We start from the raw sequence: 21,939 nt of genomic DNA, 5'->3' as shown, positions 1-21,939 counted from the left end.
AAGGTGTTTCTTCTTCTTTCACAATGCTAGAACACAATGTAGTAATAGTAGTAATTTATTTATACCCTGCCCATCTGGCTGGGTTCCCCCAGCTACTCTGGGCGGCTCCCAGTCGAATATTAAAAATAGAATCAAACATTAAAAACTTCTCTAAACAGGGCTGCCTTCAGATGTCTTCTAAAAGTCAGATAGTTCCACAGGGCGGGCGCCACTACTGAGAAGGCCCTCTGCCTGGTTCTCTGTAACCTCAGTTCTCACAGTGAGTGAACTGCCAGAAGGCCCTCGGAACTGGACCTCAGTGTCTGTGCTGAGCGATGGGGGTGGAGACCCTCCTTCAGGTATACTGGGCTGAGGCCATTTAGGGCTTTAAAGGTCGGCACCAACACTTTGAATTGTGCTCAGAAACATACTGGGAGCCAATGTAGGTCTTTCAGGACCTGTGTGATATGGTCTCAGTCACCAGTCTAGCTGCTGCATTCTGGATTAGTTGCAGTTTCTGGGTCACTTTCAAAGGTAGTCCCCGCATTGCAGTAGTCCAAGCGGGAGATAACCAAAGCATGCACCACTCTGGCAAGATAGTCTCCAAGCAGGTAGGGTCTCAGCCTGCGTATCAGATGCCCTGGACACAGAATTGACCTGGTCCTTCAGGTACTCCATTCAGGACCAGGGAGTCTTCCACACCTTCAATGAATGGTGGAAGATTTGAGAAAAACAAATGCAAATACTTAGGCTGTCACATTTGCTTCCATGGGTTACTGTTGGCTGCCACCAACTCAGGTGCCTTTAAAAGACAATTAGACAAATTCATGGAGAATAATAACAGCTACTAGTTATGATGGCTATATACTATCTTTAAGTTCAGAAGCAGTATGTCTTGCAATACAAATTGCCTGGGAACCATAGCAGGAGAGGGAGATTTTCCTCATGTTCTTCTTGTGGGTTTCCCCATATGCATTTGGTTGGCCACTGCAGGAAGCAGGATACTGGACCAGATGTGCCTCTGGTCTGATCCAACAGGGCTCTTCATATCCTTAGAGGAACATTGGTATGAAACAGAAGGGTTCATTTTCTTACATTTATATTTACTACATTTATATCCTACCTTTCTACCTAGGAGATCAAGGTGGCGTACATAGGTCTCCTCCCAGTTTTATCATCAAAACAACCCTGAGAGGTAGGTGAGACTGAAGAGTGAGTGACTGGCCCAAGGGTGGGGATTTGAACCCTGGTCTCCAAGGTCCTAAACCAACACTTGTACCACTACACCACACAGGCTCTCACTTGTTCCTGTGTGTCTCTTCCATGTCAAACCTGCAAATGGTACGATCTCTTTAAAACTGTTGGGGAAAACTGAAAGGGGGTATCACAAATTCCCACACTCCTTTCCAATGCAGGCAACCCAGCATCCTACAAAGATCACTATCCAAACTCTGCTTGAAGACCTCCAATGTGGCATAGCCCACCACACCACTGGATATTTTTCTATTGTTTATAAAATTTCAATTCCACTCTTCCTTCCAAAGTAGTCCAGGCTGGCAAATAACAAAATGTAGAATAGTACAGTTGTACCTTAGATCCCGAATGCCTTGGTATTCAGATGTTTTAGCTCCAAAACACCACAAACTCAGAAGTGAGTGTTCTGGTTTGCGAACATTCTTTGGAACCCAAATAACCAATGGGGCTTCCACTGCTTCTGATTGGCTGGAGGAGCTTCCTGCAACCCATCAGAAGCTGTGCTTTGGTTTCCAAACATTTTGGAAGTGGAACGGACTTCCAGAACGGATTCCATTAGACTTCCAAGGTACAACTGTACTATTGGGGGAGGGGGCTATTTCAAACAACAACAACAACACTTAAAGCAATCACATATCCTCATGGTTACTAATTTCAAGTTTGCCATGACTGGTCTCTTTCAGCCATCAAATGCCTGGGTAAATAGGAAATGTTTTTCAATTTCTCCTGAAATTTGCTGATGAAGGAGACAGACACACTTCACCAAGAAGAACACTCCACAAACAGGGAACTGCCCCTGAGAATGCCCTGTCACAGTCAACACCAACTGGGCAGCAGCCCAAGGTGACACCACCAACAGGAATTCATCTGGATGATATTGGGGAGGGCACTCTTTTAGGGACTTGGACCCCAAAGCCATTTAGGGCTTCGTATGCCAATACTAACACCTTGAATTTGGTCTAGTAACTCACTGGCAGCCAGTGCAAAGCTGTCAGGACTGGTCCTATTAGGTTGCCCAGCTTATCAACCTTGAAGCCACATTCTGTACTGCCTTGCAACCTCTGGACCATCGTCAAGGGCAGCCCAACAATGAGTGCATTACAGTAGCATAACTGGGAGATGATGATGATTATTATTATTATTATTATTATTATTATTATTATTATTATTATTATTATTACATTTATACATACATACTCCACCCATCTGACTGGGTTTCCCCATCATGTCTTCCCTCAGCCCTTTAAGCTTTTCCAGAACCATTCTCTATAAATTTGTATTTCTGCTGAACCTGTTCCTGCTTAATGTCCCTGTTGACTCATTCTCATAACCTTGGAGTTATGAGTTCATGGAAGCTATGGTTCTTTGCTAGCCCAGATGGATTTTCCCCACAGTCTCCAGTGTTTGTGTAAATATGACTGCCGTTGCCAGATATGCATGGAGAAATCTTTGGCAGTGTTCATGTTTGTAAGAAAGGGTCATCCAGCTCATTAATTGCAAGCATACCTTGTGATCGTGCATACTATAGCAAGCCTTTCTAAAGTGGAGTGAGGAGCACTGTGCAAAAGAGTAGCATGCTCGCCTAATATAGGGTACAGACAACCTGAATCATGGTAAAATCAAAACTGGAAGAATGAATGGCTAGCCCTGTGCAGAATGGTTGTGTGAAGTGGCCCTAAGCTGATATATGATCCTTAGAAGAGAAAAAGCTTTTTAACAATAGTAATATTGTTTTCCCTGCTGTTGCCCCTCTGTAGGAATCATCTGTAGTTAGACTCTGTCCCTATCCATCCATATCTCTCTCTCTCTCTCTCTCTCTCTCTCACACACACACACACACACACACACACACACACAATGTGCAAGGTGGTCATCTGCTTATGATGTGCAGACATTTAAACAAGTGATCTATCTAAGGGGAAACAGATTTCATTTGCCTGAATGCAAATCTGTCTCAAGCAGCCTTTCACTATCCCACTTCCTTACTCCTTCCTGCAGACCTATTCCTTCACGCTCCAGGATCTGCAAGTATCCCTATTTTCCATACAAACAGCATTCTGGTTGTATGAGTTGTACAGGAAACAAAACACACAGCATTACAGAAACAGACTTTTGACCCCCAAAGTTGGAAGGTCCCTGGCCTATAACCGACAGGCACTCATCCTTCATCCGTATACAATGTGTGTTGCAGAGCTTATTCACATAACTAAATGGATATGAGAAATTGTGGGTTGGATAGGGGGAGGTGGTAGCATACAAAGTCATCCCTAATTTGGAAGTGAACCTACATTTACTACTATGCTGTAGGAAATCAGATGAATGGTGGTGAGTTTACCTGACAGTTTGGCTGAGAAGTTAAATCTCACTAGGATTGCTTCTTCATGGGTAACAACAATGAAAACAAAAACAGAAGTGGTTGGTGGGCCCCGTGAATTCACAGGAATCTGCCTTGCACCAAATCAGACCTTTGGGTCTGCTAGCTCAGACTTGTCCACACTGATTAGTAGTAGCTGCCCAGGGTTTCAGACAGCGGTTCTCTGAGCCCAGCTTTATGGCATTGCTTTCTCTCTAGCTTTGATGAACGAGGCTAGTTCTCAGCTGGTTTCAGGCTGAACTGAAAGCTGAAACTTTCAGCCGAGTCTATTTTTTCACCTACAAAAAATGCCTAACCCTTTTAGCCTAGGGAAACTGAGCTACTTTCTTAAAGGCTAGCCCTACCCTTTTTAAATTTAAACTGATTCTCCCACTAGATAGATCAATATTTTGTGGAGCTATACACCTCACTGCTGTGACGTGCATTATTGCAGCAGACCTTTTCTAAGCCTTAAAAAAACAAGGGGGGGGGAGCATGAACAGCATGTGTGATTTTTTTTAAAAAAAATCAGATTGACTTGATGAACTCTCCTGTACATGCCTAAAAAGTGATATTTGGATGTATCCTCAATGTTGTTCATGTTGTCATATAATAATAGCCAGCATCTGGGCAAAGATTAGAATGCATATAGAATGTACCTATAGTCATCTGGAAATGCAAATATATTTGCGGCCATCACATCTGCATCCATTTAAATCACATAAGGGGTAGATTCAAATGACCAGTCAAGTAGCATTTGATAGGCGATTAATAAACTATTCACCATGTGAGCCCAGATGCCAGTCATCTAACAAGAGGTATGGACGTACGTAGTACTTAAAAGCGAACTGGAGAACAGAAGCACTTTTCTGAATTTGGGCCAAACATATTTTGAGGATTCCCAGTCACTTTTGTGCTTCTTTTTCTAAGGGTCCTAGCAAATGAGTCATTCAGCAACAATGTTAATTCAACAATAGTTACCAATTTACCGTATTTTTCGCTCTATAGGACGTATCCGACCATAGGACGCACCTTGTTTTAGAGGGGGAGAACAAGAAAAAAAATTCTCCCCCTCTCTGCTCAGCGCCCCTTCAGCGAAGCGGCAGGAGAAACGGAGCCCCTTCCATTTCTCCTCCCGCTTCGCTGAAGGGACGCTGTGTAGCTCTCCCTCTCTGCTGAAGCCAGGAGAGTCTTTCTCTCCCGGCTTCAGCAAAAGGAACTCGAATCCTCCGGAGCGCAGCGGAAACTCACGCTGCACTCCGAAGGCTTCAGGTGGCTATACCTGAAGCCTGGAGAGCGAGAGGGGTCGGTGCGCACCGACCCCTCTCACGCTCTAGGCTTCAGCGAAAGCAACACGAAGCCAAGGAGCGCGGAGGGAGCTATTGCTGAAGCCAAGGAGGCACACACATTTCCCCTTAATTTTTGGAGGGGAAAAAGTGCGTCCTATAGAGCGAAAAATACAGTAAGTTTAGATGTGCAACTGTGTATAAAAACAAGAGTATGCCACAAAGAGTATGCCATGTATAGCTACATGTTCTAGTGCAGCCTTCCCCAATGGGCATCCCTGATCATTAGCAATGCTTGGTATGGTCTTATGGGAGTCGTAGTCCAAAACATCTCAAGGGCACCTGGTTGGGGAAGACTGCTTTAGTCATAAGAGCTGGAATTTACTACATTTACTACTTCAGAAAATGTAATTATAAATACTAAATGATAAATGCTGGGGGGGGGTGTTTTGTTTTTAGTAACTTGTATCAGCAATCTGCATTTGAGAAAACACTGATCAGCTCTCTGTAATACTGATGCATCAAAGGCAATCTTGTACATTGAGTCAGGACTGGTTCCCCCTGTGCCCCTCAGATAAATATTACTATGAATATAGAGTTTCTGACAATAGTTTCTGTACCATGGGTCTGGACTCTTACCTCTCTGGAGGCACCATTACAAAGTCAAAATTAATCAAAAGAAAATAAAGGAAACCCCAGTGTTGATTTTCAAAACTGAAACCCAACAGAATCGCTGCTAAAATAACAGAACTGCCTGATGCAAAACCTACAAGTACAAGGAAATTCTGAGTTAGGGCAGATGCAGTAACCTTAACGCAACCCTGCCGAGCCGACCAATTGCATACATATGGTATGTAAACTAACCTGCTGCTCTGAGACTCTGTCAGAGGACCATATGTCTTGTAACGGGGAGGCAGAGGAGAGCTAAGTGTAGGGGGTATTTGAGATTGTCTCTGTTCAGAATGTCTTCATGTCTGATTGGATTACATTAACACCTTCATGCTACCGTAATATTTCCTGCTTCTTAACTCTGGTCTCCCCTTAACCCCGTACTGTTGGATTCGGTACGGCTACACCAAGTGCAACGGCACAGGGCCTTTTGCTGAAATGAATCACGCACCACAAAACATCCTGAGCTTACATAAACATTTGATTGTAGGCATTTTCTGTCAAATAGCCCAGCTGCCTTTTTTTCATAAAGGCGAGCGTATATTATCATGCCCTTCTGCAAAGTCCAGAAGTCCTGATTCCGATTCCACCACCTGCCCTCCCGGAACCTCAGAGTGTTTCTAGCTCTGAAGAAACTCTATATTTTGTCCTACCGGATGTGGCAAGGGGCTCTACAGTGTATGTCAGGCTTGAGCTGCAACATTTCTCAGCTTTGTTCTTTCCACCACTTCGACTATCCTCTGGACAATTCGGCGCAGATTAACACAGCCCATTTTCCTGTAAGCAGTAACACAAACCAAGATGTGTCTTTTACTCCATTAAATATTAATTCACATCATTTAATATTAAAGAGGTTGCATTCCTACTGCTCCCCCTCCTTCCCCCCACACTTCTCCTCTGATCCATACAACCCATTTCTGAGTGTCTCTCATATATATATATATATATATATATATATATATATATATATATATATATATATGGCCCATTGTATGAGGGGGGGGGGGGGAAACATTGTTAATTCTCCAAGGAGGCTGAAGATGCCAGTTGCATCAGTGACCTGCTTCAGCCGCATACACAGAAAAAACATATTGAACAAAACGCTGAGGAGGAAATTGTTCATCAATTGAGAACACACAGCAAGATGCAAGCTTATACCAGAATACCAATAGCACAGCCACAGAATACCACTTAGATATATAATATATGCTGTAAGAAATGGGTGGACATGCCTAGGGATGCTGAAGAATTGCGACAAAAACTGAAAAGGGATCAGAAATTGCTGGTGTTTGCTCATTTTTCCCATGCCCAGGATGGAAAGCAATCCAGCAAACACAATTGGTACTTGCAGTTGCTGTTGCTTTCATTCTGCGAATGATACGTAGTCCGTTACGTTGCCCCCACCCGCCTCCATCGGCATTGCGTTTCCCTTGCAGCGAAATGAATGGGGGTGGAAGGACATGATGAAAAACACAGTTTACAGGATTTATGGAATTAATTACTCTTGTAATTTTGCCACAAGGTACAGCAAAATAACGTGGTTTTTGGTGGAAGGCGAACTACAGGGGAAGAGAAACAGTGCTACATTCAATGAATACAGGGCAGAAAGGAAAGCGCTGCCTTCATCCATCCCTATTCAGGCTACAGATTTGTCAGAACTACCCTTAATTTTTTACTGGAACTCCATGATCTATCAATGAAGCCTGCTCTTAAAATGAAGCAGAGTGTCTTAAGATGATATTTTTAGTATTTCTCTTTGGGGATTTGATACCTAAGTGCATTCAATAACTTTCATGAAAAAGCAGGATATAAAAATGAAAAAATAAAATAAACAAACTGTTGAAGAACTATTACTGAGCCTCCCCACATCCCCAACCTCCCATGTTTCTGGACAAAACCCAGTGTATGCTTTGAAATGGGATGACAAATGCTTTTTCACATCTGTACTGAATCATGATAATATTAGTAAAATCAAAGGGCCCTGGATACCTAAGATATCCCCTTAACTTTCAACTGGGCAGGGGAGCAGGAAGAACAGAAAAGCAGGCACCACCATTTCCTCTTGGGTTAATAAGAAAGATTCCTAATTGAGGATCCATTAGTACTTAACAAAATTTGATAGGCTTCAATGTACATATGATGGCAATGTATGCCAATTAACTCCCACTTTTCTAATGCACCTCCATTCACTCACTCTTGTGGCCTATAGGCTGATGGAGAGGGATAAATGAGGAGTTCTCTCAGATTTGTTGCCAACAACAGATGGTGCTAAGAGCCCAGGCAGTGAGTTGGCAAATCCCTCTCCCTCCCATTTCCTCGTTCCCCAAGCTCTGTAACCAATTTAGCCTTTGGAGCTGGCATTGCTCCGACCATTCTGACTCAATTCCCAACCTAGGCTTGCTAGCATGCTACTCAATATGCTACTGGTTAGCCTGAGGACTGCTAATCATGGATTCTTTCAAATGCTATGAGAATCAATTAGCACTGGGGGTGGGGGAAGGAGAAGAAGAATTAAAGGCCATGCCCTTAATAAGCAAATCCGAGCAGAAAGAGATCCCTTGTTTAAATACAGTGTCTTCCCAGGATGCTGGAGGTTGCGAACTGCATCGCTCAATACAGTTACCAGCACAGCCACTCTATGGTTTTTCTTAATAAGGAGCACGGTGAAAACTTCTGCGACACCTTTCCTGGGTCTGGTTCTTCCATTCAAATTAAAGTTTGCTTTGTTGATTGGTCCCAGTTTATAAATGCATGTATTTATTTCTCCCCTGGGGTTACAGAACAGCTTTCTTGGCATCATGCAGATTTTGGGAAGGCCAGGGATGCTATGGGGAGAGGAAAAGAGCTGCTGTATTAAAAGCAATTAGCTTTAACCAAAGAGTTAAGGCAAGCTTGTTGGCTGAGAAGTGAAGAAACTTCACCTGGCAGGGTTGCTGCGTCAAAGGGGGAAAATACTGTAACTATGGATACAGCGGCTAACTGAAATATAATTCACCCACCAAAAAGGCCCGAGCAAAAGGAAACAAATCACTTTGCCACCAAAGCCTTGGATATCAAACTCCCGGCATTAGGCCAAAAACGGAAACCCTTTCAATGGAGAGACTGACAGGCACGTAAATTTCAACAGAAAAATTTGCAGCATGAATGTCTCTTTTTTAGTGTTGTGTTTCTCCTGAGAGACTTTGTGTGTACAATAGGATGTTTTCTCGTGGATTTTTTCAGCTCCATTTCAGACACAAAAGACAGCCTGCTCCCCTTCAAGTTCTCAAAAGCTTCATTCAGAGCAGCATTCAATAAAATCTGAAATAGTGGAAGCGCAGATACGTTAGAAGATTCTGAATGGAGAAAAATATGAGATGACTGCTATTGGGATGCCATAAAGTTACACAGGGAATTCTCTGTCTAATTCTAAAAGATGGCAACTCATAGATTTGAAGTTTTGCATTTTGGCATACATAAATAAAAGGTAGCAAGGTTGACTCCATACCCCTACTTTTGAGTCAGTGCAGCACAGCTGAATAACTGCAATGTCTGCATTGATGCTACTTGGCAACTGAAATTTTATGATTTTATTGTTTTCTTTGTGCTGTATATCACCCTGAGAACTTTGGCTGAGAGGCAGGCAAAAAAAAAATCTAATTGATAAAAATAAATAATAAAATGGGTCCAATTTAGTGAAGGTGAACAAATCACTGTCTCTCGGATTCAGTTTGTATCTATGCCACTGGAATCTCAAGCTCTGAAGGCACATTAAAGAATTGTAAGGACTTGGCAAGGCAAAGATGATTAAGGGGCTGAAGCAACTTGTTGACAAGAAAAGGCTAAACCACATGGGAACAGTTTTTGTCAGGGTCACAGAACAGTAGGGAAAGGTGCAGCTTCCACTCCCTTCATGTTGCATTCTTGAATATAATCCCACATTTTTGGTATTTTTCTTTTAGGCAAACAAACTGATATAGCTGCATGCTACATATTTAATGTAGCGTATGGTTTGGCCAACAGTGCAATTGATTGGCAGTATAGTGGTACCTCAGGTTAAGAACTTAATTCGTTCTGGAGGTCCGTTCTTAACCTGAAACTGTTCTTAACCTGAGGTACCACTTTAGCTAATGGGGCCTCCCACTGCCGCTGCACAATTTCTATTCTCATCCTGAAGCAAAGTTCTTAACCCAAGGCACTATTTCTGAGTTAGTGAATTCTGTAACCTGAAGCGTCTGTGACCTGAGGTAGATCCTAGGCAAAGAAAGGCAAGGCCTTCTTCCACACAAAACAAAATGAATCTCCAGAATTCATTCTCATAAGATGTGATGGCGGCCGGACAGCTCTACAAGTGGATTAAACAAATCCACAGAGTGTGGGGCTATCAATGGATGTTAGCTACATGCCATCACCACTGAGGCCTAGGGGTCATGGGGCTATTGCTTTCATAGTCTATTTGTAGGCTTCCTAGAGGCATCTGTAAAAGAGGATGATGGACTAGATGGGAAAGCAGGGGTCTTCTAATGTTTGCCCACTTCTAATAAAGTGGAATAACACTACTATTTTAAATCTGGCCACATGTCTGCTGTGCTTGCACGCCATGATTCCAGATATGGGCTGGCATCTCAACTGGGGACAGTGTAGCTCCCAATCTGTCTCTATGACACACATGGCACGTAAAATTGGTGTTGATGAAAACCTGGGGAGAGGGTCCAATAGGTTAATGAACTATGTCACACGGTTTCAGCCCATCTCTAACAAAATCCTGGAAAACAAAATCTAGGTGGATAAATGTCACATTTGGGGACATTAAATTAAACAGTAGTCCCAGTGAACAAAGGAATTTGCCCAAGAGCAGCCAGATTTGGAAAGTGAACCATTATGCTTACAGAACGCAATATGCAAAATTCCAGTGCAATATGTTTTCAACAAAAGGAAGAGGTCAGAGAGTGTAACTTCTAGCATGACTTTGCACAGAGATTTGGGCCTAGTCTATTAATCAGAAGCAAGGGGTAAAGGCAATGGCCCATGCCCATAAAAGCTCAGTGTTATAAATAATAGCAATGTTGATGCTTCAATATACAAAGAACTCAATGAATGCAATGGTCATATCCTTGAACAGTGAAATTTCTTCTACTTTAGGGCATGAGCTCAATCCCAGAAGCCCTCCATTTTAGTCAATAGCAAAAAAACTATAGTTTTTACTTTAAGTGCTCTGCAATTCATATGTTGCTTTTTGTCAGTCAACACACCACTATTGAGAGTGATATCTGTGCCTAAACTTCCAGAGAAACATAATGTGTGATTGCTTCTCTGCCAGTATGTATACTGCAGGGCTCCACATCGATACTGAAAACACTCCATTATCACAGATGGATATATAGTCCCTATGCTGGAACAAAGAACACTGAAATTATCTTCTGATTCAAAAATCCATCATATCTCATTATGCAGAGTCACAGAGTTGCATGAGATGGCACCTTAGTTTTGTCATTGATACAGCATGGAACAGATTGCAGCAGCCAGACCGAGGGGAGTCTCAGTGGACCTTTTGGATGGTCTGTCTTCAGGGAGTAACGCAGTCCAAAGGATTCCAAGTGATGCTGAAGGCTGACCCGGGACATGTTCTAGTTGAAATGTGGAGCTCAAAGCAGCATACCAATTGTATGCTCTCAGCAGCCCTGTGTGGCAGGTTAGGCTGATAGGCTGCCCAAGTGTCACCTAGTGATGAGTGCCATGGCTCAGTGGGGATCTTAAACCTGAGTCTCCTGGTCCCCCTCCAATGCTCTAAACACTACTACACACTAACTCACTTAAAGAACTGTAAGTCCATCCAGCCTGCTTAGAGAGCTCTGAAAAAAGATGGAAGGGAAGTTCCTTTGGGAACATGTCTCACATTCACTTACCGGATACATATATCCGGCACCTTGGTATGCTATGGGGACTTTAACTCAGTCTGTGGGTTTCTGTTCCCTCTTCTTCCAATCAGCCCCTTCCAACACTCTCTGCAACTGTTTTGGTGGGTTATATATAGAAATAATGAAGAAGGGGGGAAAAACCCTCAAAATACCTTCTCAGTAACTGTCTTGCTGCTGAGGTCTGATAAACAATGGGACTATTAGCAAGAACGCATTATCATGCCTGGTGATATTTCATAGGGTATTTGACAATCCATAGGGGCTGCTTCTGCTGCTCCATAAATAAGATATACTATTTAATGGGTCTCTTTTATCATACACATCATGGTGAATCTACAAGAACATCACTTAACTTGGCCTATCCATCTTTCACCCACCACGTCCTTACAGACATCAACAAACTGAAATAACATGTTGGATTTTCTATTATGAATATGTATTTTTGTACTTTACATGCTCAATTTTGCTTCCTCCCCATCAGGTCGGGTAGTGCCCGATATATTATGAAGAGTGATTGACTGAGGAGTGTAGTTCTCAGACACCTGAGGGGTTATGTAAAACACTGTGGAACCAAGTGATTGTGAGCTATAGTCCACACACTTTAGCTGTAAATTTACCCCGTCAGCTAGGTACACTGGAAATACATATTATGCTAATACTCTCTTGCCCTCCCTCAAGAAGCTCCCTCTGCAGAGATGCACTGTACCTATGACATGCCATGTTTTCTCAGATACAGTTTTGTTATACATAAAACAAGCCAACATGCAAATTTGAATATTCCGTTCTATCAACCCATTAGTTATGAACTCATTAAAATAATGCATCAAATGAACTGTGATGCAATGTTTTAAGGCCAAGGGATTGGGCGTTTTGCAACCACAAACTAATAAACTTCTATAGCTTTTCATGGCAATGTACCTCTGCTGAAAATAGCTCTAAACTTGCTCTTCAGATTAGTATAAATTAATTCTTGCTATATTGGTTAATGTGAATTTTTGTATCAATTTTATTTTACTTTTTTATATATATTTTGCAAAGTCTTCTGATCATTATTATCGTTTCTATGTACAGCCTGCCTTAGATTTCAACAGGGCCTCAAGACAGCTTACAACTCATCAGATTTGGCTCTGATCCACTGGCTCTGAGTTGCCAAGGGTTGAACCCAGGACTTTCTGCCTGCAAAGAGATTACAGTCTCTTCCCATGTATGCATGTAAAATGGTACACAAGAATACAGTGGTACCTTTGTTCTCAAACAGCTTAGCTGCTGAACAAATCAGTTCCCGAATGCCGCAAACCCGGAAGTAAGTGTTCTGCTTTGTGAATGTTTTTTGGAAGCCGAACGGATGCTCCTGCAGCCAGTCAGAAACCATGCCTTGGCTTTCGAATGGTTTCGGGTGTTGAACGGATTAAGTTCAAGAACCAAGGTACTACTGTATACTCATTACAGCACTAAAGCTTTCATGCTGGCTTCCTGAGAAAGTTATGACTATTTGCCCACATCTTCTGCAGTGAAGACAGGGACAAGTAATTCATTCAGCTTTCTTGCAGTCTCCTTACCTTTATTTAGCACATCTTTTACTCCCTATTCATCCAATAGTCCAACAATCTCCCTTGCTAGTTTCCTGCTCCTGACGTATTTAAAGAAAGATTTCATTGTTGTTGCTGCTCCTAATGGTTTCAGAAACATAGTCCTCAGATTATATTTATGTATCTCTCATGGCAGTCACAGGGAACCTGTGGCCCTGTAGTGGTGTGTTTCAACCACAATAAGTAGTCCAGGGCCTGATTCAGTATCTCAGAAAAAGACTCAATTCGACTTGGACCAATTTGGAAAGTGCCTATTTTGGCTCAGATCTGCCTGGCTTCAGAAAATATGAAGATGCCAATATATATATATATATATATATATATATATATATATATATATATATCAGTAGCTCTTGAAACGTCTACCTCAACTGTCAGAAGTATTAAGCCTCTGAATATTAGCTCCAGGAAATGACAAGTGCTGTTCAAGCTTTCCATAGGCATCTGGGTGGCCACTGTGAGAACAGAAATGCTGACCAAGATTGGCCTGATCCAAGTGGTTCTCTTCATGTTCTTATTTGGATTCAGATTCTAACATATTTTGGGTACCACAGAAGAAATTGTAGACTTTAGAGAAGAGAATAAATAGTTTCATTCGCATATATTGTTCCACACTTTAAAACTACTGTGATGGGCATTTATCTCTCTCTTTGCTTCACCTTCTATGTAGGAGACCCCTTCCATCCCACATAATTCAGTTTGGCTCACTACCTTCCATACAACACTTTAAGCTATTTATCTTCAATCATACACCCCAGGGCTCCATTTTAATATTGTTACGTTAAGTTCTGAGGAATAAAATACGGAGGTGCATAGCTCACCTGGTGGTACAGATTGACCTGAGATATAAAGTTATATCATACAACCTGATATTTAAAGCTGGAAAAACAAATAATCTGTAAGCAAAAGTTTTCAGAAGTCTGAGAATGTTCAACTACATCCAAACCATACTACGGCTCTCAATCCACAATTAGTTTATCATAGCGGCATGAGGAATCTTTTTCATCTATACAGCCACAGTACAAAGTGGATTACTAGACAGTTTGGCAAACTTACGTGGCAATCAGTGAGAATCCTTAAGAAATGGTTTCTAAATTAAAAACACAGTTGTGATGGTGAACCTAAAGAATCAAATGATGACTGTAAATAAAATTCTAGGTCAAGGTCACAATCAGTAAAGTCTAAAATATAAAGTCTAAAAGGGTTGTACTGTATGACGTCCAGGGTCCCTTCCAAATATATGATTCTGTGAGTATTGTTCTGATCCATTTTGCTGCAAAAGGTGCCTTTAGATGGACTTTTGGATAGTGTTGAATTGCAAACTAGTTTCTTTTTAAGTACATAAAAAGCAATGAGTAGGGTAGTTCCCCTAAACTCTTACCTCTTCCAAAGCCACTGGCAGCATGTGTGGCACAGCTACATACCAGATAATAACATGGTTCTGCCAATGTGGCAAGAGCATAGCTTAGGAGTCAGGTCCATTATACTGTATCCTGTAAGCTGATGCTTCAGTGCAGTTGCTCACAGGACTGGAATTCCTTTATGGTCTTGACTGGGGGAGGGGGAAACCTAGGGCACTCCAGATGTTGCTGAAATACAACGCTAACCAGCAAGCATGGTCAATGGGCAAGGTTGATTGGAGTTCTAGTGCAGTAACAACTGGAAAATCAAGATGAAGGGTTGGGTAATCACAGGACCTGGAGCCAAATGTGGTCCTCCAGGCCTCTCTAGCCACTTCAGGACTGTCTTCAGGCCATATCGCCTCCCAGACCTGCTCTGTGTCCACTTGTTGTTGCTGGATTTTGCATGGCTGGAGTGTGTCCTTGGATCTTTGGTCCAGGTCTGGAATGTGCCCTGATGTCTCTTGCTTGCCCAGATGGAGGATGCTGAGGTGTGTTTGTGTGCATCTATTGTAGTAGTCTCATTGCTGAGCAACGATGTGCAGAGCTCAATAGAGTGGGAAGCCAGCCAACCAGAAGAGTCTCTGAGGTGTACTTTCCAAGAGGCAGAGGCAGCATCCAAAGTCCTAGGGCCAGGCAAATAGCAATCCATGTGGTCAAACAGTCTAGGGGTCAGGGAATCTAATGATCATGGGGTCAGGGGTCAAGACAAGCAGGAAGCAGCAAGGTAGGGCCAGGAAATCCAATCACTGTAACCAGCAACTGACTGCTGCTGAAAGCTCTGCTGAAGAAGGCTCCAGCCATCTAGTTCTCACCAGTGCCTTCTCCTCTGTGTCCCTGAAGGCTGAACAGCTGCAGGTGAAGTCACTCTGCCTTCTCCTCTCCCTTCAGGGTGGCTATTCAGAAGGTGAAGCTGACTTCTAGCCCATGATACCTGGGTGCAGAATATATGTGTGTATAAAAAGAAGAGTCACGTTCATTGCTCTGCCCATTTGTGCCCACTACTGGCACGCCCATGAGGGCTATGATGTTTCCCAAATTTTGGGGGGCAGAAGTTGGCAAAGGGTGATACTGAATGGGTTGGAAGAAGAAGGGTGAGGGATGGCATGCTATGTGCATAAGAATGTAAAAAAACAGCACTGTTATATCAGACCAAAGGCCCATCTAGTCCAGGGTCCTTTTCTCACAGCGGCCAACTAGATGCCCAAGTGAAGCCCAGGAGCAGGACCTGAGCTCAACAGTGTTCCCCTCACCAGCAGCTGGTATTCTGTGGAAGTAGAATAAAGCCACAAAGGGAAGCTCTGGATGGTGCCCTATCTACCATCCCATTGACGCCACCCTGCCCCACTGGCCTTTAACTGCTTGCGAATAAATAAATAACAGAAAAACTTTTCAGGGGGAAATAATCAAATGTATATGGAAATAAGTTAATATTGACAAATTGTCCTCCACAAATGTGATGCTCTTTTGTGCTCTCCCTCCAAATTTCTCTACAAGTGTCGTGCCAGGGCTTCTCGTCAAGCCATGACTCTCTGCTCCATGCATCAATTGGGGTAATTGGGAATAAGCCAGAAGCGTGTCTGTGCTTCCTTTCATTGCCTGCAGTGCTCCTTTTGAACTACATGTTCAAGTGCTTCTTATTCATTTCCCCCCTCACAAACATACAACCTGAAATCCCAGATCAGTTCTGAAGCCTCAGGATTAGAAGCCAAAACTGAGCTGGTATTTGAGGATTCATATGGTTTTGAGCCATTTTTATTTTTCACTGCTAAAAAACAACAACAACAAGAAAACACTCCTGACATATAAACTCCTAACAATTTCTGCATTTTATCTTGACATTAGGCATAACTGAGACAGAGTAGTCTCAACCTGCCGATAATTCCCATTTTACAAAAGCAGAAGCTGTATTATAATGGGAGCATACAAATAAGAGCAGTTTCCTGCCTCCTTGTATTTCAGATGCAGAGCAGATAAAAAGCTAGATTCAAACTGATAGTTCTCATCAGGGAATGAACATTAAAAAGCTCAGTGTCTAAGGCAGGCTAAAGAAGAAATGCCTTTAAAACAGGGGCTCTGACAAGAATTGCATCTGCAAAGGAATGCGCAAGCACAATCCTGCACATGTTTACTGAAAACTTAGTCCCACTGTGCACCTCAGGGTGGATGAGTGTGCAAAGGGTCGCAGTCTTAGAGACCCAAGTGCCAACAATTGTTGTGATGTTTAATAATATAGATTAGAAAGTGCTGTGCTGGATTACTGCTACTTGTTCTCCATGGGGCTGCCCTTGAAGACGGCCCAGAGGATGGTACAGAATGCAACAGCCTGAATGTTGATGGGCATTTCTGCAGGACACCATAAAACACCAGTTCTCAAAGGCCTGTGCTGGCTGCTTTTTTGTCACTGGGCTGCCAGGTTTTGGCAAATAGAGAGCTAAACAGCTTAGGACCCAGTTATCTGAAGGAGCTCCTCTGCCCATAACATAAACAGCCTTGATATCTTGTTAGATGAAAGGCAGTATAGAAGCATAGGGAATCCTTCCACACACATGGTGTACAGAAGCAAGCTGTGGGCTCCTGTACTCTCCCACAACATATAGATGATAGATAGATAGATAGATAGATAGATAGATAGATAGATAGATAGATATAGATAGATAGATAGATAGATATAGATAGATAGATAGATGATAGATATAGATAGATAGATGATAGATTAGATGATGATGATAGATAGATAGATAGATAGATAGATGATAGATAGATAGATGATAGATAGATAGATGATAGATAGAGATAGATGATAGATAGATAGATAGATAGATAGATAGATGATAGATAGATGATAGATAGATAGATAGATAGATAGATAGATAGATAGATAGATAGATGATAGATAGAAATAGATGATAGATAGATAGATAGATAGATAGATAGATAGATAGATAGATGATAGATAGATAGATAAATAGATAGATATAGATAGATAGATAGATAGATAGATAGATAGATAGATAGATAGATGATAGATAGATAGATAGATAGATGATAGATAGATGATAGATTAGATGATAGATAGATAGATAGATAGATACATAGATAGATAGATAGATAGATGATAGATAGATAGATAGATAGATAGATGATAGAAGAATCCCAACCACCCAACTGAGTTGCCCCAGCCACTCTGAGCAGCTTACAACATAATATAAAAACACCGTGAGACATCAACCATTAAAAATTTCCCCATACAGGGCTGCCTTCAGATGTTTTCAGAAAGTTGTGCAGTTGTTTAACTGAAAGGAAGGTGTTCTACAGGGCAGGCACCACTACCGAGAAGGCCCTCTGTCTGGTTTCCTGTAACTTCACTTCTTTCAGTGAGGGAACCACTAGAAGGCCCTCAGAACTGGCGGCCTTAACTGCGAGCCAGAGCTCATGTTCCTTCAAAATGCAGCCCTACGTGGAGATGCTGAGGACCAGACCTGAGACCTTCTGCATGCAAAGTAGATGCTCTGCCACTGAGCTGTGGTTCTCCCCCTCCCCCAAACAGGCCATCTGTATGTGGTCCATCTGTAAATAAAAAAGGGGGAAGACATGCTTTCTTCCCATGATAGTATCAACAGTGGTGAGTGTAAATCTTTTCCCCGCTCCTAAACTGTTTTTGGAGGAGTGAAGAATAAAGTGATGGGGAATCCACTTCACCCCAGTAATGTGAGAAGGGGCCCTTAATCTGGTGGTTTTTGTTATCCTTAAAATTTCAAGGGCACTGTCATATGAAACCTGACCAATTTGAGTAATTGTTGGATGTATGGATTTTTTTTTTTATTTAGCTACTTCTTAAACTGCAAAGCACCTTCCATATCCACATAGATATTTTTAGGTGACTTTTTTGTAATATGGCCCAAGTGCTGTTGCAAATTATTTCCTTCCTTTGTTTTTCCCCTCTCTCCCTTCATGAAACATCTGAGCATTTGCTATTTGCCTTTAAAGCTTTGAAGCTCATATGATAGGAGAATCAAATTTTGTTTCTGCCGGCAATAAATCAAGTGCTTAGTTCTCAAAGTATTATTTTTAAGACCAGTGAGAAGAATTTGGCTACTCTCTCTGGCAAATGCTCTTATTTGTATCATGTGCAGATCAGGCAACTCATCCATCTAGCTCTGTAATGTCTACACACTGACTGGCAGCAGCTCTTTCAGATGGAAGTCTTTCCCAGCTGTACTTTAAGATGTCAGGGACTGATTCTGAGACCTTTTGCATGCAAAGTTTGTATTCTACCATTGAACTGCTCTGCCTTACCAAAATAGAAGTGTCAGAAGCGGGGTCTGCAACAGGATCAAAGCTATGGTTTGTTGGAAGAGTATTTTTTTATTGCAAATAAATATTACCGTTAGAGATTAATAATGTATAAACAGCTTTATGATATATGTCAGTTGCACCTTAGTGCCATATAATAACAGTTAGATTGTGCTATCCACCACCATCAGTGACTTCTTAAAAATGCTTTTAAGAATTTTCCCAACCAAAAATGTAGAATCTTTTTAAAATATTTTTCTTCAGTGGAAATGTGTTGGAATTCAAAAACTGTTTCATTATTTTTTCTCCAGAAGGCCTGTAATCTTGGCAAGTCCCTGACTTCCACATACTGCCTCAAAAATACAGTAGTAGAAAGAGCAATACCCATCTTGAATATTGCCACATTGACTTATAGAACTGTGCCCTTGAGAAAAAGACTCAGAGAAAAACGGAGAGCCATGTGGTGACAAAAATGAAATAGAACTGTCATCTAGCAGTTCTTCATAGTCCATCAAGTAAACTATTAAAGATATAAGAAGAGGCACAGTGTGCTCGGGCAAAGGTTGTTAAACCACTACTCCAAGGGCAGGTCACAGCACATTGCTAAAGATTGTTAGTAAAAGATAAACCAGTTTTCTCTATGAAACCTGACACCGCCAGTTCCCAGCCTCACCTTTAATGCTATGTGCTTGCAAACAGGGACCCAGCTGGATAAAGTAATATTGTAAGACCTTTCAGAGAGCAATTGTACTTCAAGTTCAGGATATTTTGCATTAAAGAAGCTTCACACCCTTGTCGTACTGTTGGACTTCTTATTTCCTTTAGCTCGCGTATCTTAGCCTTACTGTAATTTAAGGCATTGTTTTATTTATATATTAGAATTTCCAGCTGTTCACAGCTCTGAAAACTCAAACAGGCAAATACTCTTTCCCATGTAAATTCCAAAATTCAACAGCTTCAGAATGTAACAAATATTCAGCCTCAAACCCTATTAGAAAGCTAAGCCAGATTGAATTATGTGTCTTCCACCCAAATCTTGCTTATAGGACAAGGTAGGTTCTGAGGGGATCAGAAGTAGGATGAAACTTAACAACTAGAGCTAATTGGAGGCAGGATTCAGGGTGTAAGTCAAGGGTCAAAGGGAAGTAAGTATTCCTAGTGTGTGACACCAGTTGTCAGCAGTCAGGAGAGGGATGCACAAAGAACCAAGTAACAAACTGGGTCTAGGGATTTAGAGGAGATGGGAACCTGCAGAGCAGGCATATGGAGCCTTTGGCTCTCAATGTTATTGGACTGCAACTCCCATCATCCTGGCAATTAGCCATGCTGGTTGGAACTGATGGGAGTTGGAGTACAACAACACCAGGATGGGGGATCCTCTCCATCTCTGCTGCAGAACAAAGATTCAGAAGTCTGAGCTGTTAGCTTTTGTATGTGCAAAAGCCTATAGAACATGTATTAGAAGCTTGTTCTAGTCAGTTACACTGAGAATTATAATGTTGCTTCTGCAGTAATTTTGAGAGCCCAAGTGCCTTGGGGTATCTTATAGGCTATTGAAACAGAATGTCCTCACCTTCTACCAGTTTCCCAGACTCTCAGGCTCTACTCGGTTATGTTCCCAAGAGGATAGAGTTTCAAGCTGTTGGGAAGTTTCCAAATATACTTCTCTCTCTAGCTCACAGCCACAACTATTGGGAGGGCACCCACCAATGATTCTTATGTAACATGATGAAACATTGAAAAGGATACTATTGCTGAGGTGCATCGAGTCTGGGCTGCTTGAATCTTTATGAGTCACATCCAAAATCCAGTGTCTTTCATTACCCCTGGAAGACTAGTTGTAGCTAGTGTAAACAGTGGAGAGTCTTGTGACACCTTAAAGACTAACAAATTAATTATGGCAGAAGCTTTCATGGGTCATAATCTACTTCACCAGATGCATACATTGCCATCCTAAGTTGGCTGAGATATAAACGGGGGGGGGGGCAGGGGGCCAGATGGTAGCAGTAAGATCAGAGGGGAATGAAATGCAAGGAATACAAACATCTGACCTATCAATGTAAAAACAAAAATGATATGGTGAACATTCTTAGAGTTCTTTGAATGCAAAAATGAGATAGCCAAATGTTACTGGTTGTAGAGAAACCAGGAAATGCTCATCTATCAAACATCAAGCGTAACTAATCAGTGCCTGCTTTCATTTGAAACACTAGAAATAGTTCTCCCCGTGTCTGAAAGTGGCTGAGACAAGTTTGAGATTCCCCCCCCCCCCCATTACCAGAAAAACTAGGAGCTCCTCCTACAAATCCATATTTGGATATATGTCTCTTCAAGTTCTCTCCATCACTTTCTGTTACTTCCTGCTTCCACATAAGCCCTGCAGTTAGTTTTAGATTGTCCACATATCACATAGGTGGTCATACCCTTGGTCTTTAAAAATTATAGGGATCCACATGAGAACTTCTACAAACTAGAACCTTCTTATACCCCCGTAATTTCACAATAAGCTTCCTTTAAATATTCCCAAACACCATATTTCAACACTTCCACCTCATTGCACCAACCCTGTTCCTCACAAAAATAACAAACTTCATTACGTGTTTCCATAGATTGATCATCTAATAACTGTCTCTTGTCCAATCTCACCATAGTGATATCTCAATTGTTTAACCATGCATTGAGCATTCTATGCAGCAGGGTGGAGAACCTTTGGTCTCCCAGATATTGTTGGACTACAACTCCCATCATCCCTGACCACTGGCTCTGCTGGCAAGAGCTGATAGGAGCTGGAGAACAAAGACATCTTGAGGGCCATGGGTTCTCCATGCCTATCATAAAGGTTGGGTCATCCATTTCAGAACAGGCACATTAGGACAGGTATACAATAGATTTGCAACAGTGATCATATGTGTGGAAAACTTATGTGAAGTTATTAAAAAGATTAAATGGATTAACCCAAGGACCAGAACTGAGTAACTTAGGAAGCTACTGTGGCTTTCAGAGACTCCATTGACACTGTCTGATTCCCAGGAGAACTGAAAGTTATAGGTCATCCCCAGTTATGCCACAAATAGCCATATATCAAGGAGCAATGTAGTATTTTCAGAATGAGTGAGTTCGTCTTGCATATTTGCAGCAGCAAATCAGTGGGGTAGGGGTTTTTCAGCGATGTAACTTTCCTCTAAAGATACATATTTTTCTTTGGTTTCTCATGAA

General features: G+C 41.9%; 1 long non-coding RNA gene across 1 annotated transcript in view; it reads right to left on the bottom strand.

Annotated features, from left to right (window-relative positions):
- Positions 1–4,388: 4,388 nt before the first annotated feature.
- Positions 4,389–21,939, bottom strand: part of LOC309356570 — a 70,526-nt gene continuing 52,975 nt past the window's right edge. The window contains exons 3-4 of the long non-coding RNA XR_014162849.1: positions 6,195–6,318; positions 4,389–4,520 (exon numbers count right to left, since the gene is read on the bottom strand). This is a non-coding gene — a long non-coding RNA (uncharacterized lncRNA). The remainder of the gene's footprint in view (positions 4,521–6,194; positions 6,319–21,939) is intronic.

This window comes from Podarcis melisellensis (assembly GCF_964234715.1).
Source record: "Podarcis melisellensis genome assembly, chromosome: 1".
Taxonomy (NCBI): domain Eukaryota; kingdom Metazoa; phylum Chordata; class Lepidosauria; order Squamata; family Lacertidae; genus Podarcis; species Podarcis melisellensis.
This window is presented reverse-complemented; position numbering and strand designations above follow the sequence as displayed.